At 45.9% G+C, this 12,892-nt stretch overlaps 1 protein-coding gene across 4 annotated transcripts in view; it reads right to left on the bottom strand.

Moving 5' to 3' along the window:
• The window catches only part of GLIS3 (GLIS family zinc finger 3), a 489,852-nt gene that overhangs the window by 427,810 nt on the left and 49,150 nt on the right, over positions 1-12,892 (bottom strand). Inside the window, exon 1 of one of the 4 annotated variants that reach the window (XM_039910816.1) lies at positions 12,412-12,875. The exons of the other annotated variants lie outside the window; for them this stretch is intronic. The gene's annotated coding sequence lies outside the window, so the exon portion shown is untranslated. Of the gene's footprint in view, positions 1-12,411; positions 12,876-12,892 lie in introns of those variants that run through there. 4 annotated transcript variants of the gene reach the window in all.

Raw genomic sequence — 12,892 nt, 5'->3', positions numbered from 1 at the left:
TCAGAAAAAATTGGATAAACAAAGAGCAATTATGTAAGTTATTTTATTGGTAACAATATAAACACCAGCAATATTATCGCCAATAAATCAAAATTATTTTTGTCTGTAATTTTAACAAGAAGAAAGGGCAAATATGTGAATCAGGAAGTTATTACAGGCAAGGAATACTGAATTGGTTGGTTATGGTTCCTTTTTAAAATTAATATTGGACACCATTTCATTTCTATCAAGTCTCACTCTACAAGGTCCAGGTTAATATTTCAGGTCCCTCATCTTTTCCTTCATTAAGATTAGCAGTGATGTTCTTTTCATTTGGATTCCAAGACTTTGATGCCATGGAAATTCTAGAATTATTGAAATACAGTATTCTCATCCTTTGCAAAATATTTTACAATAGTTATTTTCCTAGGTCCAAGTTGAAAAGTGTTTACCTAAACATTCATGTGTAAGATTAAAAATATATAAATACAGCTGAAGATAACCTTAACCAAACAGCCGAGATCCCCAATCTTAGTCACCTATCTAATCCAATAATTTTGTGTGTGGTTCCCATGAGCCAATAAATGGTTTTTACTGTACAGGACTACTGCTTCAAGGAAACCATCACCACATCTCTCAGTTGCTCCCAGGGTCCAGGTTAAGTCCTTATCCTTCCAGGGATACACTCTGCTGGGATCAGCACACAGAAGAGCAGAAAGCCCAAAGTCAAATCCATCTCCTCCTGAATTAATGTCTGTCTCCCTCTCTAGGCTGTAAGCTCGTTGTCGGCAGGAAACGTGTCTACCAGCTCTTGTTATATTGTACTCTCCCAACCACTTAGGACAGTGCTCGGCACACAGTAAGAGCTCAATACGATTGATCATTCGCTGAACATCTCTCCCAATCCCATCACACTTTGCTTCCCATTGCCTCAGACCCAAGGATCCAAGTCCACCAAGCCAGGTCCCTTTGGTTGGTCTAGTTGCTGGAAGGAGTGCCCTCCTTCCAAAATGGGAGATGATAAAGAGATTAAGCACTTTGATTCGCTTCCCAACCCAGCACCACATCACCCTTAAGCACTTTGATACTCATCCCTCCCCTGCCCCACAACACTGGTGTACTTATCCTTATACTCTGCCATTTCCCTTCTCTGTACTATATTTTAATGTGTGTCTCACCAACTAGATTGCAAGCTCCTTGAGAGCAGGAATCATGCCTCCCACCTCTAATGTAATGTACTCTCCCAAGTGCTTGGTACAGTGCTCTGCCCACAGTGAGCACTGAATCAATACCATTGATAGACTGACTGTTTGATTGGATGCCTCAGAGCTCCTTCCCTAGTTCTTATGCATGTTTGGGCCCAGCTTACCCAGAGGGAGCTGAGTTGCTTGATTACCCAGGTAAAATGTTCCATACATGTTGGGCTCTTCCCACTTCTCTCCCAAAAGCTGTTCCCACTGAGGCCTGTAGTCAATCAATCAATGGTATTTATTGAGTGTGACCTGTGTGCAGAGCACTGTACTAAGCACTTGGAAAAGTACAATACAATAGAGTAGATACAATCCCTGCCCACAAGGAGCTTACAGTCTATAGCGGGAGACAAATATTAAAATAAATTACAGATATGGGAAGTAGTGGAGTATGAAGATATGGACCTAAGTACTGTGGGGATGGGAAGAGTTGCTAAGTGCTTAAGGGGTATACAGCCAAGTGCATAGGCGATGCGGAGGGAAGGGTGGATGGGGAAATGAGGGATTAATCAGGGAAGGCCTCCTGAAGGAGATATGATTTTAATGGGGAGAGTGGTGGACTGTCAGATACGAAAAAGGAAGGCCTTCCAGGTCCAAAGGAGGACGTAGCCAAGGGGTGGTCGGTGAGGATAGATGAGATTGAGTAGGTTGGCGTTACAGGAGCAAAGTGTGCAGAATGGGTTGTGCTAGGAGATTGGCGAGGTAAAGTAGGATGAGGAGAGCTGACTGAGTGCCTTAAAGCCGACGATAAGGAGTTTCTGCTGGATGCAGAGGTGGATGGGGAATCAATGGCAATTTTTGAGGAGGGAGGTGCGCTGAATGTTTTTTCAGAAAAATGATCCAGGCAGCAGAGTGAAGTGTGGACTACAGGAAGTGCTCAGTAAATACCACTGATTGATTCATTGATTAGAGTGTAGAGCGACAGCAGACAGGGAGGTGAGAGGAGGCCAGTGCAGTAGTCAAGGTGGGATAGGAATAGGATAATTGCTTGGGTAAGCATGATAGTTTGGATGGAGAGGAAAGGGTGGATTCTAGAGATGTTGTGAAGGTAGAACTGATGGAATTTGTTGACAGATTGAATATTCGGTTGAATGAGAGAGATGAGTCAAGAATAATGTGAAGGTTATGGGCTGATGAGACAGAGAGGATAGTGGCTTTGTCTTTAGTGATGAGAAAGTCAGATGAGGACAGGGTTTGGGTGGGAAGATGAGTTTGAGGCGTCAGTGTGACATCCAAATAAAGATGACCAGAAGGCAGGAGGAAATGTAAGACCCCAAAGGAGAGAGGTCAGGGCTAGAGATGTAAATTTGGAAATCCTCTGTGTAGAAAAGTGAGTTGAAGCCATGGGAGCGAATGAATTCTACAAGAGAGTGGATGTAGATGGAGAATAGAAAGGGACCCAGAACTGAGGACCCAGAATTGAGCCTTGAAGGACCCCCACAGTTAGGGGACCAAGAAGGAGTGGCCAGAGAGATGGGAGGAGAACCAGGAAAGGACAGTGTCAGTGTAGCCAAGGTTGAACAGTGTTTCCAAGAGAAAGAGGTGGTCCATAATGTTGAAAGCAACTGAAAAGTCGAGGAGGATTAGGAGGGAGTAAAAGACACTGGATTTGGCAAGAAGTAGATCGTTGGTCAATCGAGAGTGCAATTTCCATGGAGTGGAGGGGGTGGAAGCCAAATCGTGGGTGGTGGAGGGAAGAGTTGAAGGAGAAGTGGAAGGGGCAAGTGTAGACAACTCACTGAAGGAACTTAGAAAGGAAAGGCAGTAGGGAGATAAGATGATAATAGGGGGGAGGCCTTTCAGTCAAGGGACGATTTTTATAGAATAGGCCAACTTCAAGGCCTGAAAGGGTTGGGAGGTAGCAGAGGGAAAACGAGCAGGTTTCTCCCAGCACCTTGCCCAGATACCATGTCTTGCTCCCCAGCTTCAAGGCACTGTCACAGTAGACCAATGGCACGAGAAGAGTCCTGGCATGGCCAGCCCCATGGGATCATGGGATGAAGGGGGTCGGCATTCTTGGATGCATGATGACTGGAGTTTAATTTACTCTAGAAGCCTTAAAGGGAAGCAAATCTTTCATTTCATGGATCTCTAATTGCTTTCAAATAGCATTCACTATCACTTCAAACTGGGCAGCTCCCAATTAGGCTTTGCCATTACGATAAACCTAAATCAGGGACAGACACAGAAAAGTCAGTCTTACTGATGCTACCTCTTCCCCACCCATTATGCCATTATAAAATAATCAAAATATAATAAAATATAAATTATAAAATGAATCATAGTAAGAATCGCAGCATCTGTTAAGCACATATTCATTTCATTCATTCAATCGTATTTATTGAGCACTTACTATGTGCACAACACTGTACTAAGCGCTTGGAATGTACAATTAGGCAACAGATAGAGACAATCCCTGCCCAACAACGGTTTTCCAGTCTAAACGGGGGAGACAGACAACAAAACAAAACAGAACAAAACAAGAAGTCTGGTGTAAATATCAAGATAAATAGAATCACAGATATATACACATTAACAAAAGAGTAATAAATAATATTTATAAATATGCACAGTGCTGTGGGAGGGGAAGGGGGAAGAGCAGAGGGTGGGAGAAGGGGGAATGGGGAGGGGAGGAGGAGCAGAGGGAAAGGGAGGGCTCAGTCTGGGAAGGCCTCCCAGAGGAGGTGAGCTCTCAGTCGGGCTCTGAAGAGGGCAAGAGCTGTGCTAAGCACTGTACTAAATGCAGGGGGTAGATACGAGAAAATAGTCCCTGTCCCACATGGAGCTCACAGTGTAAGGGGGAGGGAAAACAGGTACTTAGTTACCTCATCTGTAAAATGAGGACTGAGGCACAGAGAAGTGACTTGCCCAAAGTCACACAGCAGGTAAGTAGCAGAGGTGGATTTAGAATTTAAGTCCTTGAGTCCCAGGCCCTTGCTCTTTATTCATTCATTCACTCAATCGGATTTATTGAGTTTACTGTGTGCAGACCACTGTAATAAGTGCTTGGAAAGTACAATTCGGCAACAAATAGAGACAATCCCTACCCAACAACAGGCTCATAGCCACTAGGTCACGAGGCATACTGATAACTGTTGATCAAGAAAATTATAATTAAAAAAAAGATTACTCCAAAATGTGTGATAATTCATTTTTATTGCTTGAATACACGATTTTTTACATTTTGAAAATTAACCTATGAACACTGTAAATTTTAAAAAACTAACCATTCCCCCAAAAATTCATTTGTAATGCAACTGGAGAACGGTGTTTAACTAGTTTATGGCTTACTGAAATTTAGCACCATATATGTACTATAATTTTAAAACTGTCAAACTTCTCATCTTTTAAGTAGGATTCAACATCAACTCTGATGTGTGCATCAGTGAACCCTGTATATATTACTCATTTGTACACTATCGACTCACAATTCTGAACACAGGAAAACGGGACTTTCACCTGAGAGATTTTTAAAAGCCACACAATATGCACTCAGTAAATATTTGGACTTTTAATCTTTGGAAACCATCTCTCTGAAATAGGAACAGAGCCCTTAATTAGATAATTGCCTACAACATTTCTCCTTTAAAAGAAAAACGGTGGCCAATGCAGCTAGGGAGTTAAGACTTCTAGATAGAAAAATTATACCTTAATGCTAAACCAGATTTCTTCAAAATGGGGAATCATATCAGTGGCCTCCAGTTATGGAAAGCAGGGCTGAAAACCCAACGCCAGCAACAGCAAAATGTAGGAAGCACATTGAAGGCGATGTTCAGGGCCTTAAGGGAAGCACTGCTTTAGGGCAATATTAATTCAGCATTCTCTCTTAAGAATCCACTCTCTCCACCTCGGTGCCTTCACGTAACTCCCACTTCCTTCTGGGTATGTTGCAAGTACAACTCCCATTAAAATTAATACAGTAGCAGTCATGTACTGTACAAGAACTGGCTTCATTTCCCAGTGCTTTAATCATGGTATCAATGACTGTTGGGCTGCAAAATGACTAGAAACTAAGGGCCAATGAGGAAAAAATACAGTTAAGCTACTCATGACGAAATACAGCAAATGTACAAAGACGAGAGGGCATGTTTGAATCAGAGACGGTAGTTCAAAGATCAGAGGAAAAGGCAGAGGTGGACATGGACGTTCTGTTGCATCAGTGATAGAGTGATGCGGGATCTGTTCAATTCTACCCTTCAGGTTCAGGAGGATGCTACCTTACACGCACTCACCGGGAGCCCCTATGCTCCCTTCCCTTCTCTTCCCTCACCCTCCTCCCACCTCGAATTCTTCCTTCAAACTATAAACTACACTGAACTTGATTGGAGATGTGAATACTCCAGTGAGGAGAAGCCTGGGGACAGGAGATGAAGAGGAAGGGTAGGAGGGGCATTAAACGAAGCCATTCTCCCTCTTCTATCGCAAAATTCAGAGCATCATCGTGCACCTCAAACAATTGAGCCACTTTATTCTATTCATATAAATAGAAATGTCAGTGCGGCAATGAAAATCCACCAGTTAACTATGGCAGACTGCTCTATGATAGTACAATCAAAAGTAAGGCTAGATTGTAAAATGCTTGAGGGGAGAGATTGTGTCTTTTAACTCTATTGTAGTCTGTCAAGTCTGAAGTACAGTGCTCCGCACCCAGTAGGCTCTCATTTAATATGACTGACGGATTGATTAATAGCCCAAATATACCCACTGTCCTTTAGCAACTGAAATAATGAACTGGAAATACTCTATTGAGGAAAGAAATGTAAAATAAAATATTTGCCTTTTATCCTTTTTCTCTTCCAGCCGCCCTGCAGAATTGCTTCAGTATTGCATGGCATGAGATAGACCACAGAAGATGTCAGATACATAAGAGCAAATAGGATAGCATCTGGAGATTTGGGTCTTTAAAAACGTGGTAATGTGATTTAATGATCGGTGCCCAAAGAGGAATGTGGAATGGAAAAGCAAACACGTCCCCTGTGAGGTCACCAATGCACAATTACCTGACCACTAAAAGTGAAGCTCGCTTGCAATGGTTGGGTGTAAGACAAAAGATTCTAAAATTAGCCTTACAGATAAGAACAAAAAATTGACCAGTCCACATTCTTTTCAACCCACCTTCACCCTCGTATTAAAATATTAGGAAATTTTACAGACGAAGTAACCGAGGCCCAGAGAAGTGAAGTGACTTGCCCCAGGTCACACAGCAGACATGTGGCGGAGCCGGGATTAGAACCCAGGTCCTTCTGACTTCCAGGCCCAGGCACTATCCACGACGCCATGCCTTGACCTATGTAAGCGTTCTAAAACTACGACACTGATAAACATATTGTCACCAGGAGACGAACTTTTCTGATATATCTAGGTGCAATTTAAACAAATTATAGCCAAATGTACAAGCATTTCTGAACAGTGGGCACTTTGTCCATTTCTTCCATTGTTTTTCTACACAGAAAGCCTTTGAACACAGAAAAATGTGCTTTATTTAGTTGACATCATTGCAAAGGTATGAAACTCCTAAACAATGACTAGGTCCTTAGCCAATGTGACAACATATTTATTCAAAAAATCTACACTAATGACTCATCCACTCTCAGACCAGTCACAGTCAGACTTGGAATCTATTGGTCATGCTGAAAAGATTGGGAAAACTTTAATCCGATCTTTTACACATGGGAATAGCAAAAATTCACACATATCTGTGGTCTCCAGTTGTGGTGCATAGTTTTTAAAGCATTTAAAATAACACAGAAATGACATTTTAAGGAATGATATGGTACAGTGGCCCCTTTTTCACAAGAATTAAGGAACAAGCACTGATCTTGCTCTGCTCTGCTGTGACTCACCCTATTTGTGGTAGTGGAATGTAGGATCATACACTCTCCTGAAGACAGACTGAGAGACAGACAAGCCCCATCGCAGTTTTCACTGTCTGTGGATTGCTGTCGGACAGTTAAAGCCCCTCTGGTAGCTTTTACTCCGGCTCCAAAGAGGAGCTGTATACGCTTTTGTTTTTACTGTGGATGATAATATCATCATATTCTTTTCGGATTTATTTACTTTTTTTTTTTTTAAAGGACCGTTCATTTCAAAAAGGAACATATAAAACAAAGTTACTGTTATCCTCCAATCTACTACATTATTCTTTTATCCTCAAGCACTTTCAAACAATAAGTTGCTTTAAAATTCATTATTTTCTGATGACTACAGAGGGAAGAGGTGGGGAAATATCACAGAGTTGGCATATTTCTGTGAGGTATGGGGACCTGGTGGCAGAGGCTTCAATACCTTGGACTTTTTTCCACAGAAGTTCCAATTAAAGGATACTTAAACTAAATTTAACATAAGATTAAGGGATTATTCCTTTACTTGACTAAGGCATATAGTTCTGTGTACTCTGGAGGGTGGCCTAGTGGAAAGAGCACGGGGACTGGAAGTCAGAAGGACCTGGGTTCTAATCCCAGCTCCACCACTTGTCTGCCAGGTGACCTTGGACAAGTCATTTCACTTCTCTCCATTACCTCATCTGTAAAATGGGGATTAAGACTGTGAGCCTCATGGGGGACAGGAACTGCGTCCAACCTGATTTGCTTGTGTCTACCCTGGCACTCAGTACAGTGCCTGGCACATAGTAAGCGCTGATCAAATACAACCTACTGAAAATGTGCTTAGAAGTCCAGGAATTGATTTCCCCAAGGGACGTAAGGACACACTGATGATCAGGATCGGGGCTTCCCACGAAAGAGATAACCATTCTTCCTTGTAAGTACGGGAAAGTCTATCCAAAAGGAATCTACATGGAAATTTGCCAAGAGAAGAAGAATCAGAACAAAGTGTAAAAAGTTCAATTCATAAAAAGGCAAGTCCAGAGAGAAGACTGGTGATCCTTGAGCTTTAATATGTGAGCGTGAAAGAAGTATCTAAGACTCCTGATCATGGAAAGTCCCAGAAGTTCAGTGGCTTTTTATGCCTACCTATCTACTAAATTATTTTAGTATCTGCTCGATATATACCGTTGATGATGATAGAAAATGTATTTAAGGAGTTGTCCCCAGGAACTCCACCTTGTTGCCTGATCACCTTTTCTGCCATTTGCACTCCTATTCTTGACCTCTTAACATGGCAGAGGGGGAAGGGAAGGATAGAGAAGAGGGAAGACAGGGAGACTCTTTCCAGACTGCCTGATGGTCTGTCAACCAACCAACAGTATTTACTGGACCACCTTCTGTGTCCCAAAACACTGTACTAAACATTTGGGAGAGTGAACTAGAATTAGTAGAAATGAACACCATCCTTAAGAAGCTTACATTCTAATGGGAGTCAAACACTGACATGCTACAGATAAGAGGACGGGGGAGAGAAGAATTTCAAAATAGTAGCAAATTTATCATCTCTGGGTTAAAAAAATAAAATAAAAATCGACCAAAACCTGGAAAATGAATTGGCAGAAAGACTGGTCTACTCTCTACCAAAATCCTCAGGAACAGACAACTCCCCAACCCGAGATCTGAAAAACAACAGTTCTGGAAACCCGTAATTATTAAGTTCTCAGGTGCTTGCTGCTGTATCACCACATCATGTGATACTGGTCACGCCCACTGAATCCATTGTTTCCCCACAGAAATAGATGTTCTTATTTACAGATTTGTTCAGTGGTAACTTTCAAATAATCTTTGAAATTGACATTTGTAATATTATTCATTACGTTGACTAAAGCCCATTTCAAATAAGAAAAGCAATGTCTGAAATTACATCGGTGGATAAGGCTACATACAGCAGCATATTTTCCTCAGTACCGTCATGAGGGATTTCTCCTTTCAAAGGTGACTTTCACCCTATATTGCCAGTCGCCAGAAGTTATTTTTAAACCTAGTTTTCTTGATCCCGGAAAATGTCACCAAATACCAAAATCTCTATTACTTTCACTTCTGCATCCTTTATGTTGCACGACTTTCGAAAAATTCTTTGCACAAGCCCCACTTCCAGAGACGCTCATCCTGTTCTTTCTAGAGATGCCAACCTGCTTCCTCAAGCCTCGGAGGGGGAAAAAAAGGAGTAACTGGGAGAGGAGAGGAAGGAGACGGACTAATTTCCACAAAGAAACTGCCTTCAGTCCCCTCAGAGGGCTTTGTGAGAGAGGAAGATGGGGGAGCAGGCAGGAAAAAAATAGGGGGGGGGGGGGAACCCAGCCACAGCCCTCTTCTGGGAGAGAAAGCATTACTCATCCAAAGTTCGTGGACAGAACAGACCCCTAAAACTCGGTGATTGATGTTTTCAAACGAGACTTCGGAGGCCTGGGGAATAGGAAAGAAGACAGGGGCGGGGACAGTCCGGTTTGGGGGAGCACGGGGCGGGGGTTGGGGGGAGACAGTGCTCAGCGCTTAGAACAGTGTTTGGCACATAGTAAGCGCCTAACAAAATGCCATCATGATGATTATTCTAACTTTATCCCAGATCCAGTTGTCTTTATTCATCCTACTCCACCCCAGCCTTAACTTCACCACTGGAGGCCTCCCAATAACTTCCCTCTGCATCCTACCTCCGGCTTGCGTACACATACACACACACACACACACACACTCGTGTCCCAGCCCATCTCTACCCTCTGTGCAAGTTAACAAAGCTCAGAGACCTACACTGGTGCACCAGGAGAGAGGTGGGGGTGTTGGGGAGGGAAGCGCTAATCCCGGTTCAGCCGCCTGTCAGCTGTGTGACTTTGGGCAAGTCACTTCACTTCTCTGTGCCTCAGTGACCTCGTCTGTAAAATGGGGATGAAGACTGTGAGTCCCACGTGGGACAACCTGATCACCGTGTATCCTCCCCAGCGCTTAGAACAGTGCTTCGCACATAGTAAGCGCTTAACAAATGCCATCATTATTATTACTAGTATTAAAGGAGAGGTGAACGGGCAGAGAATTAGCCTCGTGTCTTTCAGCAAGAGAAGAGGGCTTCTCCCACCCTCATCCCTGACTTCCACGGCCTCCCAGAGCCAGAGCCTGGCAGCCCACCTCCGTTTCGCGTGAAGGAAAGAGGAGTTAGAGGACAAGGGGGCGTGGGGGGGTGAGAGAAGGAGCTAAACGCAAAGAGTCTCTTCAAGGGGGGGGGGGGGGAGCAAGCAACGGTCCAGCCTCTACCACGAGAACTCCCAGAGGGAGCGGGGGACCTCCAGAAAGCTCGCCCAAATCATGTCTCCTTCCCGGTTTCGGCTTCCCTGGCTTGAGGGTTGCCCGCACTTCGAGGCAGGGAGCGCGGTGTAAATGATGTTCCTCCTCGGCAGACTCAGTCATTTCCTCCAAGTGCCCCAGCTCCGCAAGCCAGAGTGATGGGGGGTGTGTGTGTGTGTGTGTGAGAGAGAGAGAGAGAGAGTTGGGGGGGGGGGGTGTAGCTGGGAGGGAGGGCGGTAGATTGGGAGTGACGCGTGCCCTCTGAATCTGAACTCTGTCCCCATCTCGGCTGCCCCCACGTCGAATGTGTGTGTGTGTGCGCTTCGCCAGAGTGGTGTGCAACACCGACCGAGTTTGGTGCTCGTTCGAGTTGTGTGTGCGTGCATGCTTGTGCGCATGACTCTGTGTGTGTGTGTGTGTGTGTGTGTGTGTGTGCTTTCCCTCCCCTCTACTCAGCCACAACAACAAACAAATCTGTTTTACCAGAAAGAAAAACAAAACAAAATCGTCCGGGTTTCCTGTTGTGCAACGAAATCCTAAATAAGCGTTTCGATGGCTGGAGCTGAAAGTGAAATGTCCTCCCGGGCATCCCGTTTCCAAATGGCACACTGACGAGTCGCTGCACTAGACCGGGAACAGGCTACATCCAAGCACGGGGTATTTTTAGAGCATCCCCGAAAGTGCCATCCCGAGAATATACACACACACACACACACACACACACGCGCGCACACGAGCCCCTATGGGCGGCCCCGGAGCCCACGCATGCAGGGAAAACTATTCAAACTTCAGCGACAACCACCACGTACACTTTGCTCCTCGCCTCCGAATAAAACCCCAAGCGCACTCCAGGGGGATAATCAGTAAAGAAACTTCCCCCAAGTTTCCCTCCGTTCCCAGTTCAGTTCAATCATCAACCCGATGACAAATCCCCCGCGAAGGAGACTCGTCCCCAACTTTCCAGACAGTATTGTTATTTCTTCATCTCCAGGCAGACTTGTCAACTCAAGTGAGTAACTTGGAAGTAAACTCCACCGCAACGTTTCGCTCGGAAAGCGCCGGGTGTTGTGCGGGTATGTGTGTGCGTGCGGGGGGGGGGGGGGGGTGTACGGGAGTGAGAATGAGCTGCGGACTCACGCTTTCCAGAAAACAGGCTGGGCAAACTTCAAAATCACCAAGCAATTTATAGGACTGGAGCACAGAACGGGACGGAGTCTCCTACAGTGAGGAGACATTTGAAAAACATTCCTGACGTTTGTTCCGCACAGTAAAAATGTAAACGCTAAATGACGAACGAATGGGGTGTGTGTGTGTCTGGGGTATGAGTCTCCTCGGGGCGCGTGTGGATGTATGCAAAATGTAAACACGGTAAACCGTGGCTATATATATAGATATAGCTCACGTATAGAGGGCATTTCACATGTCCGCGAATATATATTCCAGTGTGCCCCAAATAGGCATGTGCGTCTGTCTGTGAAAATTCACTTCGACTGGCAGCACGCTGCATAGCCGAACACGTGCTCCTTACAGAGCTACCTGATGGACCCAAACTATCTCGCTTTTAACTTCAAATAACTCGGCTGGGCCAAGCATGACGAATTGGCGTCGGCCAGTTGGTCACCCACCCGCTCGGTGGTCACTCCTCACCAAGTCCCCTTCGATGCTCTGGCTCCGGATGGCTCTGCGCTCAGCCTTCGCGTCCCTCCGCGCCTCTGATCTCTTAGCAACACCTCGATTCGCCCCCCTCGGGAAAGTTCCTCTCCGGGCGGGCCGGCGAAGCCCCCCTACACCCACACACGTACACACTCCCTCGGAGTTCTCCCACTTAGGGCTGACAAGTGTGCTCACTTCCCCCCCACCCCCCGACCCCGAGGTTATGTTTTCCAGCACATCCTAGAGAAGTGGGGAGGGGAAGGGTACACGCAGAACGGCGCCGATTCCACTCGGCGGGGAAGCTCTTTCTAAATTCCGTCTCCTCGCCTCCCCCACCCGCGAGGGGAGTTCTTATGGCATCCACTTACCAGGTGACCGGGATTTCCACAACAAGGCTCGGTGGGCATTTTTCCTTCCCTCGGCCCAGCCGGGTCTGCGCCTCTCGGTGAGAGTGACAGCAACTTCCGAGGGGCCGAGTGGAGAAGAGCAACTTTGGTTTCCAGCACTTCGGCGCGCTTGAGAGACTCTGCCTTTGGAAACGAGGACGCCCGTCAGAACCGGGGAACGGAGGGCGGAGTGCGGCGGCGGTTGTGTGGGGTTGTGTGGCGTCGTGTGGGGAGGGGGCCGGGACGCCCCTGCCTCGAAAACCGTGCTAAAGCCAAACAAAAAGTTGTTTCCCCTTCTCGGTGCTCATCCCCGGCCTTAGAGGGGGGGAGCGGCCCTTAATTGTGTCGGAGGGAGAGGGTGCGGCTTGCAGGGGGGCGAGGGAGGGGTCCCGGCCGCTGGCCCGGAGCTGTCCGTGCGCTCTCCGCTCGGGGCTAGCCGGATCCGGGCTGTGTGGACGCGGGG

This window comes from Ornithorhynchus anatinus, chromosome X5, assembly GCF_004115215.2.
Source record: "Ornithorhynchus anatinus isolate Pmale09 chromosome X5, mOrnAna1.pri.v4, whole genome shotgun sequence".
Classification (NCBI taxonomy): Eukaryota; Metazoa; Chordata; class Mammalia; order Monotremata; family Ornithorhynchidae; genus Ornithorhynchus; species Ornithorhynchus anatinus.
This window is presented reverse-complemented; position numbering and strand designations above follow the sequence as displayed.